The sequence below is a fragment of the Onthophagus taurus genome, chromosome 10 (assembly GCF_036711975.1).
Source record: "Onthophagus taurus isolate NC chromosome 10, IU_Otau_3.0, whole genome shotgun sequence".
NCBI classification, from domain to species: Eukaryota; Metazoa; Arthropoda; class Insecta; order Coleoptera; family Scarabaeidae; genus Onthophagus; species Onthophagus taurus.
In genome coordinates, this window is record NC_091975.1 from 10,940,155 (window position 1) to 10,967,498 (window position 27,344).

Sequence of the window (27,344 nt, forward strand, 5' to 3'; positions counted from 1 at the left end):
CCCACTATGCTTCCACTCTGGATTTTCGCCTCATCGTCGTCATGTGACATGTTAGATCACATGATGACACTTCAACGTTGTTTTCGTCTATTATAAGGTTTTGTTCTATCCGATTTCGTGGTTGCCTACTCTATACTAGGAGTTTTGTTTTTTTTTCTCATTGACATTTAGATCTATTCCTCGAGTTGCGCTTTTAGATTCTCTGAAAGACTCCTTTTTTGCTAGTATCTTGTCTGCATACTCATTTTTGTGCCCAAATCGTCTTCATTGCTTATTACATTTTCAGGAGAGATTTTTCAGGGTTTTTTGACTTTGACGTGAAACCAGGTTTGTTTACTACAATATCTCCATGACGACAACGACCTCATTTTGATCGCTCATTGCTAATTTCATTTCAGTTTTATTCAATTCATTCAAAACTAATTATTTTGAAAGTAGAATAATTAAGATTATATCTGTTTTTGTGATCTTTCGACAAGTGTAGTTCTCTCGTGGTGTATGTGTACAGTTTACGTTTATTTATAAAATCGTTCGAGGTGTCGAGTCGGCCAGAGCTCTATTTATAATCTCCGTAATTCCGCTATTTCTGGCCATACTAAAAATAGTTCGGGCCGTTTAGACTACGATAACGTCGATATTAACCGCTTAAGTACGACGAAAAGTTGCGTTTACTATTTATTAATGATACATTGAATTTTTTTTCGTTTTGTGTCCGCATACAGAAAAAGCATCTCTTCTCTCCGTTGACCTCGTAACGTTGTTAACGTTATAATCCAGCGAAGACGCTAATTAGCAATTACCGCTCTCCTAAAAAAAAGGAGAGTAGGTTGATGCGAACTTTGGGGAAAAGTTTAATTAAACGTCCTCACAACAGCTTCTTCATTATTTATTATTTATTTCTTTTTCCCCACCCAAAAAAAAAATATAAAATGTTACAAACATTTTTGTGATCAACATATTCTCAATTGAGGGGTTATCGATTTAGTTGGTCGAAGGGGGGAATTTCATGATGGCGGAGTACACGAGTCGCTTCTCAGCTGTTTCAACAGCTTCGTATTTGTTTCTTTTTTCAAAATTTTCTTTCGTTCATAATCGCCTTTCAATTTTCAACTTAAAACGGAATATCGCGTTCGCGTGTTTAACCTTGTTTCCGCGTTTCGAGATGTCGTGGCTGAGGACGCAAAGTAGGGCAATCCCCCCACTTTCTGCTAAAGGGGGGACGATCAACAACAACGGGCCAACCTTGATTTATATAGTATTAATATGCCGCTCCATTGCTGTTCGGAAGGAAATTCTTCGAGAAAACGATCTGTTTACTACGTTTTAAGGATATTTAAAAGTTGTAATATCTAGTATTATCATTGAATATCATTTTTTAATATTTGTGCCAAAAGAGATGAGATTTTTTTGAATAAATCAATTTTGTTACAACATAGTTAAAATCAAGCAATTTTCAAAAATTGATAACTTCGTCCCTAATGAAGTTGGAACGATTAACTTAAATTTAAATTAAATCTCAATCTTCATAGAATATTTACACCAAATTTCATTTCTTCAATATTTACGGATCAAATGATATGATTTTTTGAATAAATGCAACCCAAAACAATTTTTTTACAATATTACCAAAATGAAGCAATTTTCAAAAATTGATAACTTCGTCCCTAACGATGTTGGAACGATTAACTTAAATTTAAATTAAAGCTCAATTTTCATAGAATATTTACACCAAATTTGGTTTCTTCAATATTTATGGATCAAATGATATGATTTTTTGAATAAATGCAACCCAAAACAATTTTGTTACAACATTACCAAAATGAAGCAATTTTCAAAAATTGATAACTTCATCTCTAATGAAGTTGGAACGATTAACTTAAATTTAAATTAAAGCTCAATCTTCATAGAATATTTACACCAAATTTCGTTTCTTCAATATTTATGGATCAAATGATATGATTTTTTGAATAAATGCAACCCAAATCAATTTTGTTACAACATTGCCAAAATGAAGCAATTTTCAAAAATTGATAACTTAGTCCCTAATGTTGTTGGAACGATTAACTTAAATTTAAATTAAAGCTCAATCTTCATAGAATATTTACACCAAATTTCGTTTCTTCAATATTTATGGATCAAATGATATGATTTTTTGAATAAATGCAACCCAAAACAATTTTGTTACAACATTGCCAAAATGAAGCAATTTTCAAAAATTGATAACTTCGTCCCTAATGAAGTTGGAACGATTAACTTAAATTTAAATTAAAGCTCAATCTTCATAGAATATTAACACCAAATTTCGTTTCTTCAATATTTATGGATCAAAAGATATGATTTTTTGAATAAATGCAACCCAAAACAATTTTGTTACAACATTGCCAAAATGAAGCAATTTTCAAAAATTGATAACTTCGTCCCTAATGAAGTTGGAACGATTAACTTAAATTTAAATTAAAGGTCAATCTTCATAGAATATTTACACCAAGTTTCGTTTCTTCAATATTTATGGATCAAAAGATATGATTTTTTGAATAAATGCAACCCAAAACAATTTTGTTACAACATTGCCAAAATGAAGCAATTTTCAAAAATTGATAACTTATTCCCTAATGAAGTTGGAACGATTAACTTAAATTTAAATTAAAGCTCAATCTTCATAGAATATTTACACCAAATATCGTTTCTTCAATATTTATGGATCAAAAGATATGATTTTTTGAATAAATGCAACCCAAAACAATTTTGTTACAACATTACCAAAATGAAGCAATTTTCAAAAATTGATAACTTCATCTCTAATGAAGTTGGGACGATTAATTTAGATTTAAATTAAAGCTCAATCTTCATAGAATATTTACGCCAAATTTCATTTCTTTAATATTTATGGATCAAAAGATATGATTTTTTGAGTAAATGCAACACAAAACAATTTTGTTACAACATTGCCAAAATGAAGCAATTTTCAAAAATTGATAACTTCGTCCCTAATGAAGTTGGAACGATTAACTTAAATTTAAATTAAAGCTCAATCTTCATAGAATATTTACACCAAATTTCGTTTCTTCAATATTTATGGATCAAAAGATATGATTTTTTGAATAAATGCAACCGAAAACAATTTTGTTACAACATTGCCAAAATGAAGCAATTTTCAAAAATTGATAACTTCGTCCCTAATGAAGTTGGAACGATTAACTTAAATTTAAATTAAAGCTCAATCTTCATAGAATATTTACACCAAATTTCGTTTCTTCAATTTTTATGGATCAAATGATATGATTTTTTGAATAAATGCAACCCAAAACAATTTTGTTACAACATTTCCAAAATGAAGCAATTTTCAAAAATTGATAATTTCGTCCCTAATGTTGTTGGAACGATGAACTTAAATTTAAATTAAAGTTCAATCTTCATAGAATATTTACACCAAATTTCGTTTCTTCAATATTTATGGATCAAAAGAATGATTTTTTGAATAAATGCAATCCAAAACAATTTTGTTACAACATTGCCAAAATGAAGCAATTTTCAAAAATTGATAACTTCATCTCTAATGAAGTTGGAACGATTAACTTAACTTTAAATTAAAGCTTAAATTTCATAGAATATTTACACCAAATTTCATTTCTTCAATATTTGTGGATCAAATGATATGATTTTTTGAATAAATGCAACCCAAATAAATTTTGTTACAAGATTGCCAAAATGAAGCAATTTTCAAAAATTGATAACTTCGTCCCTAATGAAGTTGGAACGATTAACTTAAATTTAAATTAAAGGTCAATCTTCATAGAATATTTACACCAAGTTTCGTTTCTTCAATATTTATGGATCAAAAGATATGATTTTTTGAATAAATGCAACCCAAAACAATTTTGTTACAACATTGCCAAAATGAAGCAATTTTCAAAAATTGATAACTTCGTCCCTAATGAAGTTGGAACGATTAACTTAAATTTAAATTAAAGCTCAATCTTCATAGAATATTTACACCAAATTTCGTTTCTTCAATATTTATGAATCAAAAGATATGATTTTTTGAATAAATGCAACCCAAATCAATTTTGTTACAACATTACTAAAATGAAGCAATTTTCAAAAATTGATAACTTCGTCGCTGATGAAGTTGGAACGATTAACTTAAATTTAAATTAAAGCTCAATCTTCATAGAATATTTACACCAAATTTCATTTCTTCAATATTTTTGGATAAAAAAATATGATTTTTTGAATAAATGCAACCCAAATCAATTTTGTTACAAGATTGCCAAAATGAAGCAATTTTCAAAAAATTATAACTTCGTCCCTAATGAAGTTGGAACGATTAACTTTAATTTGAATTAAAGCTCAATCTTCATAGAATATTTACACCAAATTTCATTTCTTCAATATTTATGAATCAAAAGATATGTTTTTTTGAAATCAATTTTGTAACAACATTGCTAAAATGAAGTAATTTTCAAAAATTGATAACTTCGTCCCTAATGAAGTTGGAACGATTAATTTAAATTTAAATTAAAGCTCAATCTTCATAGAATATTTACACCAAATTTCGTTTCTTCAATATTTATGGATCAAAAGATATGATTTTTTGAATAAATGCAACCCAAACCAATTTTGTTACAACATTGCGAAAATGAAGCAATTTTCAAAAATTGATATCTTCGTCCCTAATGAAGTTGGAACGATTAACTTAAATTTAAATTAAAGCTCAATCTTCATAGAATATTTACACCAAATTTCGTTTCTTCAATATTTATGGATCAAAAGATATGATTTTTTGAATAAATGCAACCCAAACCAATTTTGTTACAACATTGCGAAAATGAAGCAATTTTCAAAAATTGATATCTTCGTCCCTAATGAAGTTGGAACGATTAACTTAAATTTAAATTAAAGCTCAATCTTCATAGAATATTTACACCAAATTTCGTTTCTTCAATATTTATGGATCAAAAGATATGATTTTTTGAATAAATGCAACCCAAAACAATTTTGTTACAACATTACCAAAATGAAGTAATTTTCAAAAATTGATAACTTCGTCCCTAATGAAGTTGGAACGATTAACTTAAATTTAAATTAAAGCTCAATCTTCATAGAATATTTACACCAAATTTCGTTTCTTCAATTTTTATGGATCAAATGATATGATTTTTTGAATAAATGCAACCCAAAACAATTTTGTTACAACATTTCCAAAATGAAGCAATTTTCAAAAATTGATAATTTCGTCCCTAATGTTGTTGGAACGATGAACTTAAATTTAAATTAAAGTTCAATCTTCATAGAATATTTACACCAAATTTCGTTTCTTCAATATTTATGGATCAAAAGATATGATTTTTTGAATAAATGCAATCCAAAACAATTTTGTTACAACATTGCCAAAATGAAGCAATTTTCAAAAATTGATAACTTCATCTCTAATGAAGTTGGAACGATTAACTTAACTTTAAATTAAAGCTTAAATTTCATAGAATATTTACACCAAATTTCATTTCTTCAATATTTGTGGATCAAATGATATGATTTTTTGAATAAATGCAACCCAAATAAATTTTGTTACAAGATTGCCAAAATGAAGCAATTTTCAAAAATTGATAACTTCGTCCCTAATGAAGTTGGAACGATTAACTTAAATTTAAATTAAAGGTCAATCTTCATAGAATATTTACACCAAGTTGCGTTTCTTCAATATTTATGGATCAAAAGATATGATTTTTTGAATAAATGCAATCCAAAACAATTTTGTTACAACATTGCCAAAATGAAGCAATTTTCAAAAATTGATAATTTCGTCCCTAATGTTGTTGGAACGATTAACTTAAATTTAAATTAAAGCTCAATCTTCATAGAATATTAACACCAAATTTCGTTTCTTCAATATTTATGGATCAAAAGATATGATTTTTTGAATAAATGCAACCCAAAACAATTTTGTTACAACATTGCCAAAATGAAGCAATTTTCAAAAATTGATAACTTCGTCCCTAATGAAGTTGGAACGATTAACTTAAATTTAAATTAAAGGTCAATCTTCATAGAATATTTACACCAAATTTCGTTTCTTCAATATTTATGAATCAAAAGATATGATTTTTTGAATAAATGCAACCCAAAACAATTTTGTTACAATATTACCAAAATGAAGCAATTTTCAAAAATTGATAACTTCGTCCCTAATGAAGTTGGAACGATTAACTTAAATTTAAATTAAAGCTCAATCTTCATAGAATATTTACACCAAATTTCGTTTCTTCAATATGTATGGATCAAATGGTATGATTTTTTGAATATATGCAACCCAAAACAATTTTGTTACAACATTACCAAAAAGAAGCAATTTTCAAAAATTGATAACTTCATCTCTAATGAAGTTGGAACGATTAACTTAACTTTAAATTAAAGCTTAATCTTCATAGAATATTTACATCAAATTTCATTTCTTCAATATTTGTGGATCAAATGATATGATTTTTTGAATAAATGCAACCCAAATCAATTTTTTTACAACATTGCGAAAATGAAGCAATTTTCAAAAATTGATAACTTCGTCCCTAATGAAGTTGGAACGATTAACTCATATTTCAATTAAAGCTCAATGTTCATAGCATATATACACTAAATTTCGTATCTTCAATATTTGTGAATCAAAAGATATGTTTTTTTGAAATCAATTTTGTAACAACAGTGCCAAGATGAAGCAATTTTCAAAAATTGATAACTTCGTCCCTAATGAAGTTAGAACGATTAACTTAAATTTAAATTAAAGCTTAATCTTCATAGAATATTTACACCAAATTTCATTTCTTCAATATTTATGGATCAAATGATATGATTTTTTGAATAAATGCAACCCCAAATCAATTTTGTTACAACATTGCCAAAATGAAGCAATTTTCAAAAATTGATAACTTCGTCCCTAATGAAGTTGGAACGATTAACTCATATTTCAATTAAAGCTCAATCTTCATAGCATATATACACTAAATTTCGTATCTTCAATATTTGTGAATCAAAAGATATGTTTTTTTGAAATCAATTTTGTAACAACATTGCTAAAATGAAGTAATTTTCAAAAATTGATAACTTTGTTCCTAACGAAGTTGGAACGATTAACTCATATTTTAATTAAAGCTCAATCTTCATAGTATATATACACTAAATTTCGTATCTTCAATATTTGTGGATCAAAAAATATGATTTTTTGAATAAAAGCAATCCACAACAATTCTTTTACAACATTCTCAAAATCAAACAATTTTCAAAAATTGATAACTTTGTTCCTAACGAAGTTGGAACGATTAACTCATATTTCAATTAAAGCTAATAACAACAATTAAGCAATAGATCGGTACTATTTTGATATACACCAAGAAGCTTTTTTAGCATCATTGAAGCAGTTTCAATCACTTCTTTATGCATCAATGTAATTCTTTCGTTCTTGTTAAGTATTCTTGAGATGTTAGACATCACCCAAATAATTTTTTTAGCTCTTTTAGTCCTTATCACGTGATTTAAAAACATGTTTTGAATCGATTTGGGCCATTTTGGCATACGCCAATCATTTTTTTTTCATTTTTAGCATATTAAAACACCTTCAAAAAGCGGCAAAATCACTTTATAATGTATCAATTCAATTCTTTCGTTCTTATTAAGTATTCTTGAGGTGTTTTAAGCAGATTTGACCCATTTTGACACATCCTAATTAAGTTTTTCTGTTTTATTCCAGATCGTTGGCCGCAAATTTGATCACATGGTACAACTCAAGCTTTAATGTAAGTACTATTTTTATTTCTTTTATGGTGATAATTTCTTTTTTAAATCGATAAAGAAACTTAATTACGTTTTAACCAAAAAGGCTTTTAGTGTGGAGTAAATAAACCTGTTGAGGTAATGAAGTCGGTTAAAAATGGGTTTTAAGATGCAAAATTTAATTGTCCCACTCGTATGAATAACGATATTTTTATGCCAGCAGAAATAAATCGGCGTCCATATTTTTCTTGGCATAACTCCACGCGCTTTGTTTGCAAAGTTAAAATTGAAAAACCTAAACGTGGAAAGCTCACGCAGTAATGGCATCGGTCTAAATAAAACCAAATACTTTTTTCTTCTTCAACAAAGTTGATTATTAATTTTGATTTGTGTATAAATTTGTGAAGCGATGTTTAACAGGAAACGAGGTATCCGATAAATTGGGACGTCGCGACGCGTCGTGGCATCTGAAACTGTGGGATGACCTGCGAGCGCGTTTCCATAGCTACGAGCTTTAATAGGGCTTGTAGAGCTTCAAAACTCGCTCATCAGCTCCGATTGAAAAACGCTTTTCGCGACGCAATGAAATTTATTACCGGTCGTATTTTACGCTCTGCTTTACCCTATACCACCGGTTACATCAAACGTTTTTGCAAGCACAAACCAAACCTAATCCCAAGCAATTTATCAAACAAACATTATCGAACCAAAACACAAAAACACAAAACGAAAGAGACAAGACGAAAGAAGCGGCGAAGAGGTCAGGATTCAAGGTCATCGTGGAGACACAGTTGCGCTGAGTAACAGTTACGCGTCGTAACGGTTCGGGTAAAGCAAAAAAAACATCGAGTTTGTACTCAAAACTTTGTACACAAAGAGGTTTACTAAATTAATTGTGATTAAAATTAATTAGATATTAAAATTGCATAACTAATAGATGTAGTTGTTGGGTTCAGTGACTTCGAAAGTTCCAATGTCATCGCGCAGCAACTTTCTATTCAGCTCCGCACATGCGAGGAGGTAATCGGATATTAGGTCGTTTAGGCCGTTTGGTGCTGACCGAACAGAACGTGTTTACCATCCCAAGACCCGACGCAAAGCAGGTTAAGTTGAGGACTCGTAAAATATTCACCCGAAGGTATAGAGAACCACCTTCTCCGCTTCCCTCGAGCGAAACCTTCCTCCCACCTTATTAAGTATTCATTGTAGTCATTAATCAGTGTTTTAGTGGAATTTTGGTGCAGTTAGAGAATTGAGACTCAAAGTGACTCACGATCAAGTCCAAAAACGTCACCGCTTTTGTAATTCGTTGAAATCCAGGTCACTAGGTCTCAAGTAATTTCACTATTTGTTTGGAATTTCAATCATTTTTTTATTTCATTCATACAATATCACCATTACAAATAATAAATGGACGTTTTGCTCGACAAATATTGATATAAATCATCGTTTTATCATCATCATCGTTTCTTATCGTTTTCTCTACGTATTCTTTGGTTGAGATGGTTACGCTCAAAGCTTCTGAACTCGTCGTTTGAAGCGGAGTTGGTTCAAATCCCACCGCAAAATTTGGTACGATGAAAATGATGAGATTATTTATCTTTGGTGATTTACTATGATCTTAAGATTAGTCTTTCTGATTCATCAACTTTTTTAAATTAATAAGCTCATACATTCCGCACCTTAACTAAATGTGGTTTAAATCTGCAACTTTCCCTCCATATTGGAAAGTTTATGATGACAGTATGCATATTTTATCTTTAAAGTATTAACTTTTCAATGAAAAAGTAAAATGATTTTTATTTTTTGAGGTATAAATGTTTGAAGGAATTTCTTCTTGTTCATTCTTGGTGTTATATCTAAAACATTGTGATGAATGATTGTGGTCAAGGTCACTTACGCCCGAGATGCTACAACAAGGATCGACCTTGAGCTAAAACATAGCTGGTTTCGTAACAAGTTAGAAAAAATTACATGCTATAAGAAAATTGAAAAAAAAAATTATTTAAGGAGCCTTAAACAAATATCAATACAACGGCGTTTAACCTGACTCTTTATCGGAAACGTACAAGGTAAAATTTTAATAACGTTCCGAATCGGGTATTTTAAAAATCGTGCAAGAATGGTACGTTCCATTAGAATAATGCTCCAAAATATCGTTCCTCAAATACCGAACCATCACTACAAATATGTAAGTATATTAGTAACGTTCTGTAATGGGCATTTTAAAATCGCGTGGAAGCGGCACGCAAATACCGTCTCATTACTAATATTGACGCATCTGAGAGCAAAAATACAACAGAGCAATATTGATAAGAATAAAATTTGCTACAACTTTTGTTCTAAAAGTTTTTTTGTATCATGCTCCGATTTGCGAGTGCTTCCATTAACTACTAGTAAAACAACGAAAAAGATCAAATTTTCATATCTTTGTATTTTTCTCAATATTGACGCATCTGAGAGCAAAAGTAGAAGAGAGCAATATTGGTAAGAATAAAATTCGTTACAACTTTTGTTCTAAAAGTTTTTTTATAACATGCTAAGATTCCCGAATGGTACCTACCATTACTAGTAAAACAACGAATTCATCAAATTTTTATATTTTCTTATTTTTCTCAATATTGACGCATCTACGAATAAAAATACAACAGAGCAATATTGGTAAGAATAAAATTCCGTACAACCTTTGTTCTAAAAGTTTTTTTATAACATGCTAGGACTCCCGAATGCTACCCATTAACTTGTAGTAAAACAACGAATTCTTAAAATTTTCATATTTTGGCATTTTCCTCAATATTGACGCATCTGAGAGCAAGAGTAGAAGAGAGTAATATTGGTAAGAATAAAATTCGCTACAACTTTTGTTCTAAAAGTTTTTTTATAACATGCTGCGATTCCTTAATGTTACCATTAGTTAATCGTAAAACAAGAAAATTCATCAAATTTTTATATTTTCTTATTTTTCTCAATATTGACGCATCTGAGAGTAAAAATACAACAGAGCAATATTGGTAAGAATAAAATTTGCTACAACTTTTGTTCTAAAAGTTTTTTTATAACATGCTAGGATTCCCGAATGCTACCCATTAACTTGTAGTAAAACAACGAATTCTTCAAATTTTCATATTTTCGCATTTTTCTCAATATTGACGCATCTGAGAGCAACAGTAGAAGAGAGCAATATTGGTAAGAATAAAATTCGCTACAACTTTTGTTCTAAAAGTTTTTTTATAACATGCTTCGATTCCTTAATGTTACCATTAGTTAATCATAAAACAAGAAAATTCATCAAATTTTTATATTTTCCTATTTTTCTCAATATTGACGCATCTGAGAGTAAAAATACAACAAAGCAATATTGGTAACAATAAAATTTGCTACAACTTTTGTTTTAAAAGTTTTTTTGTATCATGCTCTGATTTGCGAGTGCTACCCATTAGTTTGTAGTAAAACAACGAATTCTTCAAATTTTCATACTTTGGCATTTTCCTCAATATTGATGCATCTGAGAGCAAGAGTAGAAGAGAGCAATATTGGTAAGAATAAAATTCGCTACAACTTTTGTTCTAAAAGTTTTTTTATAACATGCTAAGATTCCCGAATGCTACCTACAATTAATTACTAGTAAAACAACGAATTCAGCAAATTTTATATTTTCTTATTTTTCTCAATATTGACGCATCTGAGAGTAAAAATACAACAGAGCAATATTGGTAAGAATAAAATTTGCTACAACTTTTGTTCTAAAAGTTTTTTTATAACATGCTAGGATTCCCGAATGCTACCCATTAGCTTGTAGTAAAACAATGAATTCTTCAAATTTTCATGTTTTGGCATTTTCCTCAATATTGACGCATCTGAGAGCAAGAGTAGAAGAGAGCAATATTGGTAAGAATAAAATTCGCTACAACTTTTGTTCTAAATGTTTTTTTTATAACATACTAGGATTCCCGAATGCTACCTACCATTAATTACTAGTAAAACAAGGAATTCATCAAATTTTTATATTTTCTTATTTTTCTCAATATTGACGCATCTGAGTGTAAAAATACAACAGAGCAATATTGGTAAGAATAAAATTCGCTACAACTTTTGTTCTAAATGTTTTTTTTATAACATGCTAGGATTCCCGAATGCTACCTACCATTAATTACTAGTAAAACAACGAATTCATCAAATTTTTATATTTTCTTATTTTTCTCAATATTGACGCATCTGAGTGTAAAAATACAACAGAGCAATATTGGTAAGAATAAAATTTGCTACAACTTTTGTTTTAAAAGTTTTTTTGTAACATGCTCCGATTCCCAAGTGCTACCCATTAACTTGTAGTAAAACAATGAATTCTTCAAATTTTCATATTTTGGCATTTTCCTCAATATTGACGTATCTGAGAGCAAGAGTAGAAGAGAGCAATATTGGTAAGAATAAAATTCGCTACAACTTTTGTTCTAAAAGTTTTTTTGTATCATGCTCCGATTTGCGAGTGCTTCCATTAACTACTAGTAAAACAACGAAAAACATTAAATTTTCATATTTTTGTATTTTTCTCAATATTGACGCATCTGATTGTGAGAGCAATAAGTGTAATTACACTTATGATAATATATGATCGAAGTAGTGCCTTGGCTTCAAGCAACCTCTTAACCAGTGAAAATGAAACAACGTGACTTTGGCATACAAATAATTATTATACATTGAGTGAAGATTCATTCTCACAACCGGCAAAAATAAATCATCGTGATTTTGGCATACATTGTTATGGGACATACAAGCTCAGTTCGGGAAAGATTAAACTTGAATACGCTTGTGGCAGAAATAAAATAGATATCTTCTTCTTCCACATTGTTTTAGATCTGTTGGTCTGTTAAATTCTGAATTTGTAGCTGAATCTTGTAATGTGGACTTCGAGCCAGAAGTGGCTTTGGCTAATATTGAGTGTAGAGACCGTGGAGTTTTAGCTTTAATCAGGATGATATGTAGATATAATATGTAGTAGCCGAGGTTGCTGCGACCTAAAGATCAGAACATTTTCAAGATATAATGAGTGCAGCAGCTCTCAACAACTCCAGAGTTACGAGAGATTTTTTGGAGTAGTTCAGATTTGCTTCAAACTCTTCAGAGTTGTTTACAGTAGCTCAAAGCGTTGTCAGTAGCAAAGTTTCCAGAATAGATCAGGATTATTCTGAATTCGCTCAGAATATATTTAGCTAAGACTGATTTAAATCGGATACATCTTAATTGTGTTTCGATTAAGCTCAGGATAAACATGGAATTAATGGACTTGAAAACTTTGAATTTTCGAAACTTTCTTAATCAGTCAATTTATTAATTTGGGTCGAATTCTCATTGATAGCTCTTTCTTGTAGGATTCGTTTGAATGAAATCAGTTATATTCTCTAGCTAAAGTCATCGGGTCTAACAGTCGGGTGGCAACCTGCAAGCATTGCGTCTCCAAGGTAATAATTCCGGCCCCGCGCGACTCTCCACATGGCGCAAGCGCTCCTCAGCGTCCGGAACAATGGCATCGGCCTTCGGCAGCCCGTGCCGTGCCTGCCTGCCAGCGCACGTCCAGGACTCTCAGTGCGACTCGAGCCATCACTTTACGTCGTCGTCGCCTTCTCCAAGACTCAACCATTTCTCACTCGAAGTTCGAAAATCGAAATCGAAATTGAAATCAAAATCAAGCACAAATATACTCACCACAAGTCTTAATTAAAGTGATTTAGCAACATTTTTAACCAAAAATTGTGAAGATTATTAGATTAGTGTTGTGACCTTAAGTATCGAAAAATCGTTGAAATGCTGCGAATCGTTCGAGTATTGTTGTTATCGGTGTTTACAAACATCGAGTTCGCGATGCGTTAAAAATAACGCACGGGTTATATACGTTGTGATTCACAAGGAGTGTTGTGTGTGGAAAAAGAAAAGGAGGTGGTGTGTTGTTTTAAAAATGTGTGCTTCATTCCACGAAACCATCTAAAAAAAAAATTCTTATTATTTCTAGTAAGTTATATTTAATTTCTTAATTTTCTTTTCGGTTCGAATCAAAGCGTTATTGTTGAAAGTGGCTTTGTATTTGTTAGTTACATAACGAGTTAACCAGTTAACTCAGTTTCGTTGCAAATAATAGAAGTAAGCCTTATTCGTAACAATGGGTTTAATTGAGATGGATATTCCCATTAATACAACTAACTTTTAATATACAAACGTTTTTGTTGTTTTAAGGTCGCCATAAAATCATTATCATATACATTCGAGGCATTCCTTTCTTTTATCCGACCTTCACCCTGACTTTGAATAAATAAAACGATTCTGTACAGAACTTAAAAGAGGAGGCTATTTGCGTCTCTTAAATTTATCTTATCTTGAATTCATCAACAATTCTTCAATAAAAAATCGAATTTATCGCAATTTGGGGATTGATAAGAAATTTTTATTGATAAAAAGAAATGTAATGATGAGTTTACATCTTGTTGTTGGTGCAGAATGGAATTCGGAACGTTTTAGGAAAAAAGTTTATTAACTTTTGCTCTCAGATACATTCCTCCTATGATATGAGCTAACTCAGCGAAATTGGTGATTCTGATCATTTTCACTTCCAACAACATTTGGCCATACTGCTTTGCTACCAGCAGACGTTGATTATTAATTGTTTGATCTGAGTGTATGAAAGTCTAACATGCTTGACGTAATCTAAAATGGTAAATTTCTTCCAAGCATCTATTATAGTAAGAGATTCATCATTTTCCATTTGTTCTAACAATAAGATAAACCTGAAAGTTTGCTTGTATTTACAGTGCTTTAAAAGTTGTAATAAGGAAGTTGTAATACATTTTCGTGTTGTAACAAAGAATTAATTGAAAGCTATGGCAATGACCCAAGCTTTTTTATTAGCCATCAAATAGACGGGAACGTTTTTGATGTTTATTATAATCATTGATTATGATGAACGATATGATATGATTGAGAAAACATAAAAAAAGTGAAAATTAGATGAAATATGATGGATTATTAGAAAAATTGTGGGCCAACTTTGCATTGATAATATAATGAGGTAATTTAACTACGATTTTTTAATTAATTATGAATACATTTCCTGCATAACATCGTTTAAAACAAAATTGCCAAATTTGATGTTTTTAACTTAATTCTTTCAAAATGGAATCAGCCAAACTGAAACAGCTTATAAATTATGATTTTCTGATTCATTACGAAGGAATTTCCTGCATCAAATTTTCCTCCATCTCTTTTAGTTTTTGAGATATAATTGATTCTTTAAAACAAAATTGCCAAATTTGATGTTTTGCAGATTTTGACTTTATTCCTTCAAAATGAAATCAGCCGAACTGAAACAGCTTATAAATTATGATTTTCTGATTCATTACGAATATCTTTCCTGCATAAAGTTTTCCTCTATCTCTTTTAGCTTTTGAGATATGATTGATTCCTTTAAAACAAAATTACCAAATTTGTTGTTTTTGCTGATTTTGACTTAATTCCTTCAAAATGAAATCAGCCAAACTTGAACAGCTTATAAATTATGATTTTCTGATTCATTACGAATATCTTTCCTGCATTAAGTTTTTCTCCATCTCCTTTAACTTTTGAAATATGATTGACTCTTTTAAAACAACATTTGCAAATTTGATGTTTTTGCTGATTTTGACTTAATTCCTTCAAAGAGAAATCAGCCAAACTGAAACAGCTTATAAATTATGATTTTCTGATTAATTACGAAGAAATTTCCTGCATAAAGTTTTCCTCCATCTCTTTTAGCTTTTGACATATGATTGACTCTTTTAAAACAAAATTTCCAAATTTGATGTTTTTGCTGATTTTGACTTAATTCCTTCGAAATGAAATCAGCCAAACTTGAACAGCTTATAAATTATGATTTTCTGATTAATTACGAAGGAATTTCCTGCATAAAATTTTCCTCCATCTCTTTTAGCTTTTGAGATATGATTGATTCCTTTAAAACAAAATTGCCAAATTTGATGTTTTTGCTGATTTTGACTTAATTCCTTCAAAATGGAATCAGCCAAACTGAAACAGCTTATAAATTATGATTTTCTGATTCATTACGAATATCTTTCCTGCATAAAGTTTTCCTCTATCTCTTTTAGCTTTTGAGATATGATTGATTCTTCATAACAAAATTATTTAGTTTGATGTTTTGCTGGTTTTAACTTTATTCCTACAAAATGAAATCAACCAAATTGAAACGGCTTATAAATTATGATTTTCTGATTCATTACGAATATCTTTCCTGCATAAAGTTTTTCTCCATCTCCTTTAACATTTGAAATATGATTGATTCTTTTAAAACAACATTACCAAATTTGATATTTTTGCTGATTTTGACTTAATTCCTTCAAAATGAAATCAACCAAACTGAAACACCTTCTAAATTAAGATTTTCTGATTAATTACGAAGGAATTTCCTGCATCAAATTTTCCTCCATCTCTTTTAGCTTTTGAGATATGATTGATTCCTTTAAAACAAAATTGCCAAATTTGATGTTTTTGCTGATTTTGACTTAATTCCTTCAAAATGGAATCAGCAAACTTAAACAGCTTATAAATTATGATTTTCTGATTTATCACGAATATCTTTCCTGCATAAAGTTTTTCTCCATCTCCTTTAACTTTTGAAATATGATTGACTCTTTTAAAACAACATTACCAAATTTGATGTTTTTGCTGATTTTGACTTAATTCCTTCAAAATGGAATCAGCCAAACTGAAACAGCTTATAAATTATGATTTTTTGATTCATTACGAAGAAATTTCCTGCATAAAATTTTCCTCCATCTCTTTTAACTTTTGAGATATGATTGATTCCTTTAAAACAAAATTGCCAAATTTGATGTTTTGCAGATTTTGTCTTTATTCCTTCAAAATGAAATCCGCCAAACTGAAACAGCTTATAAATTATGATTTTCTGATTCATTACGAATATCTTTCCTGCATAAAATTTTCCTCTATCTCTTTTAGCTTTTGAGATATGATTGATTCTTCATAACAAAATTATTTAGTTTGATGTTTTGCTGATTTTAACTTTATTCCTACAAAATGAAATCAGCCAAACTGAAACAGTTTATAAATTATGATTTTCTGATTCATTACGAATATTTTTCCTGCATAAAGTTTTTCTCCATCTCCTTTAACTTTTGAAATATGATTGACTGCTTTAAAACAAAATTACCAAATTTGATATTTTTGCTGATTTTGACTTAATTCCTTTAAAATGGAATCAACCAAACTGAAACAGCTTATAAATTATGATTTTCTGATTAATTACGAAGAAATTTCCTGCATAAAGTTTTTCCCTATCTCTTTTAGCTTTTGAGATATGATTGATTCCTTTAAAACAAAATTGCCAAATTTGATGTTTTTGCTGATTTTGACTTAATTCCTTCAAAATGGAATCAGCCAAACTTAAACAGCTTATAAATTATAATTTTCTGATTCATTACGAATATCTTTCCTGCATAAAGTATTCCTATATTTCTTTTAGCTTTTGAGATATGATTAATTCTTTATAACAAAATTATTTAGTTTGATGTTTTTGCTTATTTTAACTTTATTCCTACAAAATGAAATCAGCCAAACTGAAACAGCTTATAAATTATGATTTTCTGATTCATTACGAACATCTTTCCTGCATAAAGTTTTTCTCCATCTCCTTTAACTTTTGAAATATGATTGACTCTTTTAAAACAGCATTACCAAATTTGATGTTTTTGCTGAATTTGACTTAATTCCTTCAAAATGAAATCAGCCAAACTGAAACAGCGTATAAATTATGATTTTCTGATTAATTACGAAGGAATTTCGTGCATAAAATTTTCGTCCATCTCTTTTAGCTTTTGAGATATGATTGATTCCTTTAAAACAAAATTACCAAATTTGATGTTTTTGCTGATTTTGACTTAATTCCTTCAAAATGGAATCAGCCAAACTTAAATAGCTTATAAATTATAATTTTCTGATTCATTACGAATATCTTTCCTATATAAAGTTTTCCTCTATCTCTTTTAGCTTTTGAGATATAATTGATTCCTCATAACAAAATTATTTAGTTTGATGTTTTTGCTGATTTTAACTTTATTCCTACAAAATGAAATCAATCAAACTGAAACAGCTTATAAATTATGATTTTCTGATTCATTACGAATATCTTTCCTGCATAAAGTTTTTCTCCATCTCCTTTAACTTTTGAAATATGATTCATTCCTTTAAACCAAATTGCCAAATTTGATGTTTTTGCTAATTTTAACTTAATTCCTTCAAAATGGAATCAGCTAAACTGAAACAGCTTATAAATTATGATTTTCTGATTAATTACGAAGAAATTTCCTGCATAAAATTTTCCTCCATCTCTTTTAGCTTTTGAGATATGATTGATTCCTTTAAAACAAAATTGCCAAATTTGATGTTTTTGCTGATTTTGACTTAATTCCTTCAAAATGGAATCAGCCAAACTTAAACAGCTTATAAATTATAATTTTCTGATTCATTACGAATATCTTTCCTGCATAAAGTTTTCCTGTATCTCTTTTAGCTTTTGAGATATGATTGATTCTTTATAACAAAATTATTTAGTTTGATGTTTTTGCTGATATTAACTTTATTCCTACAAAATGGAATCAGCCAAACTGAAACAGCTTATAAATTATGATTTTCTGATTCATTACGAATATCTTTCCTGCATAAAGGTTTTCTCCATCTCCTTTAACTTTTGAAATATGATTGACTGCTTTAAAACAAAATTACCAAATTTAATGTTTTTGCTGATTTTGACTTAATTCCTTCAAAATGAAATCAGCCAAACTGAAACAGCTTATAAATTATGATTTTCTGATTGATTACGAAGAAATTTTCTGCATAAAGTTTTTCTCTATCTCTTTTAGCTTTTGAGGTATGATTGATTCTTTATAACAAAATTATTTAGTTTGGTGTTTTAGCTGATTTTAACTTTATTCCTACAAAATGAAATCAGCAAAACTAAAACAGCTTATAAATTATGATTTTCTGATTAATTACGAAGAAATATCCTGCATAAAATTTTCCTCCATCTCTTTTAGCTTTTGAGATATGATTAATTCCTTTAAATCAAAATTGCCAAATTTGATGGTTTTGCTGATTTTGACTTAATTCTTTCAAAATGAAATCAGCCAAAGTTAAACAGCTTATAAATTATAATTTTCTGATTCATTACGAATATCTTTCCTATATAAAGTTTTCCTCTATCTCTTTTAGCTTTTGAGATATAATTGATTCTTCATAACAAAATTATTTCGTTTAATATTTTTGCTGATTTTAACTTTATTCTTACAAAATGAAATTAGCCAAACTGAAACAGCTTATAAATTATGATTTTCTGATTCATTACGAATATCTTTCCTGCATAAAGTTTTTTTTCATCTCCTTTAACTTTTGAAATATGATTGACTCTTTTAAAACAAAATTACCAAATTTGATGTTTTTGCTGATTTTGACTTAATTCCTTCGAAATGAAATCAGCCAAACTTGAATAGCTTATAAATTATGATTTTCTGATTAATTACGAAGGAATTTCCTGCATAAAGTTTTTCTCCATCTCCTTTAACTTTTGAAATATGATTGACTTTTTTAAAACAAAATTGCCAAATTTGATGTTTTTGCTGATTTTGACTTAATTCCTTCAAAATGAAATCTGCCAAATTGAAACAACTTATAAATTATGATTTTCTGATTAATCACGAAGAAATTTCCTGCATCAAATTTTCCTCCATCTCTTGATTCTTTAAAGCAAAATTGCCAAATTTGATGTTTTGCAGATTTTGACATCATTGCTTCAAAATGACATCAGTCAAATTAGCCATATATGCATAGATATTGAGAAAATATCAAAAAAGTGAAAATTAGATGAAATTATTAAAAGAGTTGTGGGCCAACTTTGCATTGGTAATATAATGGATAGGAAAACACAATCGATAGTCGAAACGACTTTACCAAAACGAGCTAATTTAACTTCGGACAAACAACTTCGCGTAGTTCAATTACGTTAAGGTGAGCCGGTTTCGGTTCGGTCCCCGTCAATTAAACCGCGGCCTTAAAACTCAAGTTCGCATTAATAACGATTCAATTATTTAGCGACGACACGCATTCGAGCGCGACTCTCGATCGAATTAAACGGGTTAAAACGGATTATCATCGTAGTCGTTTCGAGGACGGTGTAAAATTTTAAAAATAAAACATCTTTTCTTGTAGTATAGAAACGCGTGTGTATACGTGTGAGTGAAAAGAGGAGAGTGTGATTCATATTGAATGGGAACGTGTGTGGTTATTTTTACTGAAGCATTGGCCGATAATAATAACAAGCTTATAATTATTGTTTTTTTTTTTTTGGTTTTATGAACAAGGTTAGAAATAATAGTTAATAACAAAATTTTGATTAAAAATTACTTCAGATTTATATCTAGTACTATCTAGTTCAGATCTTGTACTATTCTCGCATCCAATTTAAGTAAAAAAGCTCAAATATAAAGTGGGGTAATTATATTTATCAAATTATATCTTTAACTATAATAATTTTAAATATAATTGGCACATAACATTTCTACTTTTGCGTCTTTACCATTAATACCCATGTTTGAAGTTTTAAAAGATATGGCAATTGGCCAAAGCTTTGTTCTCCTTGCAACGGAATAAGTTTGCTGCACATCTTATCGATCGCATCTGTTTTGTTAGTTGAGATATATAGCAATTTCTAACTCTAGAGAGGGCTAGATAAATTAGAGACTCTATTTCTAACCTATTTTTGATTTGTAATTACATTGGTCGATATCGTCACAAACATTCCTCATTTATCAATAGAGCAGAAATTTTATTGAGGAATGATGTTATGCGATGAGTGGAATGCTAATGAGGGACTATAATGAAGTGTACCACACTGTATTCAGGGTTGGCAGAAAGAATGTTGAGGAAATATATGAGATGGTATTGCATGGTGGCAGGGATAAACAATTCTGGGATAATATGATGATATTTTTCAGGGACGATGTTGAGAGCTGGAAAGAATAGTACCGAGGAGGTACTAGACTCTTTGGGGCAATGTTGAATATTGACAGAGACAATGTTGAGGAGTATTTTAGATTATGCTGCATGGAACTTGAAATGTGTCAGAGACCATACATAAAGAGGGACGTTTGGGATGATGTTGCGAAATGTTACAGTCAATATTGAACATATTTGCGACCGTGTTAAGGAATGACATTGATAATGCTGAGAGATTTTGTTAATAATTTTTTTACATCGTTTCATATTAAAGTGTCACATCAACCTGACCAGGGATTTCTCAAAGGCTAGGATGTTTTTCAGAAGTGTGTTCCTAATGCTATTTATAATTTGCCATTCAACTCCGATGTCAACAACATGATGTGTCACATAAAATGTGTTTTTACTGTCTCGTCGTCTTACTGAAAAACTCGAGATAAAGAGGAATCCACAAGGATTCTGTTATAAAACTGCTTATTTACCTCCCAGTATCTATCAAGTCTTACAAAGACGCCCATTACCCAATTTATCAGCAATATATCGTCTTTTGGAAGCAGTATCTATTATTCTGTCAGTAACATACCGTTCATAACGAATAGGTAGTAATCTGCCATCAGTATCTAGTCTTTTGCCAGCAGTATATCGTCTTCTACAAGTAATATTTAGTTTTTTATCAGTATTACAGTTTTCTACAAGCAATAAGTTACTATCCAGTTTTTTATCAGCAGTATATCGTGGAAGTAGTATCTATTTATTTGCTAGCAACATAGTGTTGCAAAACATGATGCTATTAAGTTAATCGGTTATTGTGTAAATTATTAAAAATTCTAAAGAACAATCCTCAGCTTCATTTGTAGTCAGATCACGAAGGGAGATCTGATTTAAAATCGTTGCGCCATTCAAACTCGACGAGACTTTAAAGTTAATAGTAAAATTAATCTTTTTTATTTTCTTAGTCATAACTTCTAAATGGCGAGAATCAAACTTAAACAACTTATGAATTGTGATTCATTACGAAGAACTTTCCTACATACAGTTTTCCTCCATCTTTGATATGATTGATTCTTTAAAAGAAAATTGCCAAATTTGATGTTTTTGCTGATTTTGATTTAATTCCTTCAAAATGAAATCAGCCAAACATAAACAGCTTATAAACTATGATTTTTTGATTCATTACGAAGAAATTTCCTGCATAAAATTTTCCTCCATCTCCTTTAATTTTTGAAATATGATTGATTCTTTATAACAAAATTGCCAAATTTGATGTTTTTGACTTAATTCCTTCAAAATGGAATCAGCCAAACTGAAACAGCTTATAAATTATGATTTTCTGATTAATTACGAAGGAATTTCCTGCATAAAATTTTCCTCCATCTCTTTTAGTTTTTGAGATATAATTGATTCTTTAAAACAAAATTGCCAAATTTGATGTTTTGCAGATTTTGACTTTATTCCTTCAAAATGAAATCAGCCAAACTGAAACAGCTTATAAATTATGATTTTCTGATTCATTACGAATATCTTTCCTGCATAAAGTTTTTCTCCATCTCCTTTAACTTGTGAAATATGATTGATTCTTTTAAAACAACATTACCAAATTTGATATTTTTGCTGATTTTGACTTAATTCCTTCAAAATGAAATCAGCCAAATTGAAACAGCTTATAAATTATGATTTTCTGATTAATTATGAACGAATTTCCTGCATAAAATTTTTCTCCATATCTTTTAGCTTTTGAAATATGATTGACTGCTTTAAAACAAAATTACCAAATTTGATGTTTTTGCTGATTTTGACTTAACTCCTTCAAAATGGAATCGGCCAAACTGAAACAGCTTATAAATTATGATTTTCTTATTAATTACGAAGAAATTTCCTGCATAAAGTTTTTCTCCATCTCCTTTAACTTTTGAAATATGATTGACTCTTTTAAAACAACATTACCAAATTTGATATTTTTGTTGATTTTGACTTAATTCCTTCAAAATGAAATCAGCCAAACTGAAACAGCTTATAAATTATGATTTTTTGATTCATTACGAAGAGATTTCCTGCATAAAGTTTTCCTCCATCACTTTTAATTTTTGAGATATAATTGATTCTTTAAAACAAAATTGCCAAATTTGATATTTTGCAGATTTTGACTTTATTCCTTCAAAATGAAATCAGCCGAACTGAAACAGCTTATAAATTATGATTTTCTGATTCATTACGAATATCTTTCCTGCATAAAGTTTTTCTCCATCTCTTTTAACTTTTGAAATATGATTGACTCTTTTAAAACAACATTACCAAATTTGATGTTTTTGCTGATTTTGACTTAATTCCTTCAAAATGAAATCAGCCAAACTGAAACAGCTTATAAATTATAATTTTCTGATTAATTACGAAGGAATTTCCTGCATAAAATTTTCCTCCATCTCTTTTATGTTTTGAAATATGATTGATTCTTTTAAAACAACATTACCAAATTTGATGTTTTTGCTGATTTTGACTTAATTCCTTCAAAATGAAATCAGCCAAACTGAAACAGCTCATAAATTATGATTTTCTGATTCATTACGAATATCTTTCCTCCATAAAGTTTTCCCCCATATCTTTTACCTTTTGAGATATGATTGATTCTTTAAAACAAAATTGCCAAATTTGATGTTTTGCAGATTTTGACTTTATTCCTTCAAAATGAAATCAGCCAAACTGAAACAGCTTATAAATTATGATTTTCTGATTCATTACGAATATCTTTCCTGCATAAAGTTTTTCTCCATCTCCTTTAACTTGTGAAATATGATTGATTCTTTTAAAACAACATTACCAAATTTGATATTTTTGCTGATTTTGACTTAATTCCTTCAAAATGAAATCAGCCAAATTGAAACAGCTTATAAATTATGATTTTCTGATTAATTATGAACGAATTTCCTGCATAAAATTTTTCTCCATATCTTTTAGCTTTTGAAATATGATTGACTGCTTTAAAACAAAATTACCAAATTTGATGTTTTTGCTGATTTTGACTTAACTCCTTCAAAATGGAATCGGCCAAACTGAAACAGCTTATAAATTATGATTTTCTTATTAATTACGAAGAAATTTCCTGCATAAAGTTTTTCTTCATCTCTTAACTTTTGAAATATGATTGATTCTTTTAAAACAACATTACCAAATTTGATGTTTTTGCTGATTTTGACTTAATTCCTTCAAAATGAAATCAGCCAAACTGAAACAGCTTATAAATTATGATTTTCTGATTAATTACGAAGGAATTTCCTGCATAAAATTTTCCTCCATCTCTTTTAACTTTTGAAATATGATTGATTCTTTTAAAACAACATTACCAAATTTGATGTTTTTGCTGATTTTGACTTAATTCCTACAAAATGAAATCAACCAAACTGAAACAGCTTATAAATTATGATTTTCTGATTCATTACGAATATCTTTCCTGCATAAAGTTTTTCTCCATCTCCTTTAACTTTTGAAATATGACTGACTCCTTTAAAGCAAAATTTCCAAATTTGATGTTTTGCAGATTTTGACTTTATCCTTTCAAAATGAAATCAGCCAAACTTGAACAACTTATTAATTATGATTTTCTGATTCATTACGAATATGGGGGAAAAATTAAATGTTCATTTTAATTAAAAAAAAATATATAATCAAAGAAATATAAATAAACTTAAAAAAGACTGGAATAATCATAATCCATACTTCAGGAAAAATTTAAGAATTATACTGGTGAAAACCCAAACTTAAGGAATAGTCGGGAATACTCTGGTCAGAAGGTTAATTTGCAAGAAAAAGTCTGAAATTGCAATAGTTATAAACTAGACTTCAGCAAAAAACAGGAATTACATTGTTCAAAGTCCACATGAAGTCTGAAATTGCTGTTCAGAGAAAACAAAAAATTGATTATAAACCAAACATGATTTTTCATGGCAATACTTATGTGTTCAATAAAAGAATGCGAAGAATATGAACAAGAAACCAATGGGGTTGTCTTGTTATTGCACAGGACAGGAAATCTCCAATACGAAAACTTTGCCAATGCAGGATAAACACAAAAGCAAAGTAACAGCTGCAGAAATGAGGTACCGGGTGGTACAAGATCCGTATAGATAATAAGAGGCTCCCAAAAAGATGATGATAGCCACCCAGAAAGAAGTAGCTGTCAGTATCAAGAACAAAAGATACATAACGTTGGCAGAAGACTAGATACTGCTTCTAAAAACTAAATACTGCTTTCGGAAGACTAGATACTTCCGACAGGTCTAAATACAGCGTCTGGAACACTAAATACTGCCTTCTAAAGACTAAAATTTCTTTGTGGAGACTAAATACTGCTTTCTCAAGACTAGATACTGCTAACAGGTCTAAATACTGCAAAAGAAAGATAAAATATTTTGGAGAAAACATTCATAACTTTGGCAGAAGACTAGATACTGCTTCTAGAAGACTAAATACTGCTCTCTGAAGACTAGATACTGCCGACAGGTCTAAATACAGCGTCTGGAACACTAAATACTGCTTTCTAAAGACAAAAATTGCTTTGTGGAGACTAAATACTGCTTTCTGAAGACTAGCTACTGCTTACAAGTCTAAATACTGCAAAAGAATGATAAAATATTTTGGAGAAAACATTCATAACTTTGGCAGAAGATTAGATACTGCTTCTAGAAGACTAAATACTGCTCTCTGTAGACTAGATACTGCCGACAGGTCTAAATACAGCGTCTGGAACACTAAACACTGCTTTCTAAAGACAAAAATTGCTTTGTGGAAACTAAATACTGTTTTTTGAAGATTAGCTATTGCTTACAGGTCTAAATATTGCAAAAGAAAGATAAAATATTTTGGAGAAAACATTCATAACTTTGGCAGAAGACTAGATACTGCTTCTAGAAGACTAAATACTGCTCTCTATAGACTAGATACTGCCGACAGGTCTAAATACAGCGTCTGGAACACTAAATACTGCTTTCTAAAGACTAAAATTGCTTTATGGAAACTAAATACTGCTTTTTGAAGACTAGCTATTGCTTACAGGTCTAAATATTGCAAAAGAAAGATAAAATATTTTGGAGAAAACATTCATAACTTTGGCAGAAAACTAGATACTGCTTCTAGAAGACTAAATACTGCTCTTTGAAGACTAGATATTGCCGACAGGTCTAAATACAGCGTCTGGAACACTAAATACTGCTTTCTAAAGACTAAAATTGCTTTGTGGAGACTAAATACTGCTTTCTGAAGACTAGCTACCGCTTACAGGTCTAAATACAGCAAAAGAAAGATAAGATATTGTTGGAGAAAACATACATAACGTTGGCAGAAGACTAGATACTGCTTCTAGAAGACTAAATACTGCTCTCTGAAGACTAGATACTGCCGACAGGTCTAAATACAGCGTCTGAAACACTAAATACTGCTTTTTAAAGACAAAAATTGCTTTGTGGAGACTAAATACTGCTTTTTGAAGACTAGCTATTGCTTACAGGTATAAATATTGCAAAAGAAAGATAAAATATTTTGGAGAAAACATTCATAACTTTGGCAGAAGACTAGATACTGCTTCTAGAAGACTAAATACTGCTCTCTGAAGACTAGATACTGCCGACAGGTCTAAATACAGCGTCTGGAACACTAAATACTGCTTTCTAAAGACAAAAATTGCTTTGTGGGGACTAAATACTCCTTTTTGACTAGATATTGTTTACAGGTCTAAATACTGCAAAAGAAAGATAAAATATTTTGGAGAAAACATTCATAACTTTGGCAGAAAACTAGATACTGCTTCTAGAAGACTAAATACTGCTCTCTGTAGACTAGATACTGCCGACAGGTCTAAATACAGCGTCTGGAACACTAAATACTGCTTTCTAAAGACAAAAATTGCTTTGTGGAGACTAAATACTGCTTTCTGAAGACTAGCTATTGCTTACAGGTCTAAATATTGCAAAAGAAAGATAAAATATTTTGGAGAAAACATTCATAACTTTGGCAGAAGACTAGATACTGCTTCTAGAAGACTAAATACTGCTTTCTGAAGACTAGATACTGCCGACAGGTCTAAATATAGCGTCTGGAACACTAAATACTGCTTTCTAAAGACAAAATTGCTTTGTGGAGACTAAATACTGCTTTCTGAAGACTAGATACTGCCGACCGGTCTAAATACAACAACTAAATACAATAACAATACAACAATTACAATACTAAATACAATAAAAAGGCGCCTGGGTGCAGTGCATCCCTTGCATCCCCCGGTAGCTGCTTTTCTGCATAAAGTTTTTCTGCATCTCTTTTAACTTTTGAGATATGATTAATTCTTTAAATTGCCAAATTTGATGTTTTTGCTGATTTTGACTTAATTGCTTCAAAGTGAAATCAGCCAAACTAAAACAGCATTGTACAAATTCAAAAAAATATAGTTCAAATACTGATTCCTTGCGAATATCTTTCCTGCACTTAACCTAAAACATTTTTGTCCCAACATTTTTTTCTTTAATTTCCTTAATGGGTTCGTACTCAAAGAA

At 29.9% G+C, this 27,344-nt stretch overlaps 1 protein-coding gene across 2 annotated transcripts in view; it reads left to right on the top strand.

The window, feature by feature from the left end:
* The window catches only part of LOC111419960 (putative mediator of RNA polymerase II transcription subunit 26), a 76,303-nt gene that overhangs the window by 15,617 nt on the left and 33,342 nt on the right, over positions 1–27,344 (top strand). The window contains exon 2 of one of the 2 annotated variants that reach the window (XM_023052845.2): positions 7,739–7,784. The gene's annotated coding sequence lies outside the window, so the exon portion shown is untranslated. Of the gene's footprint in view, positions 1–7,738; positions 7,785–13,354; positions 13,768–27,344 lie in introns of those variants that run through there. The other variant, XM_023052846.2, reaches the window with a different exon arrangement.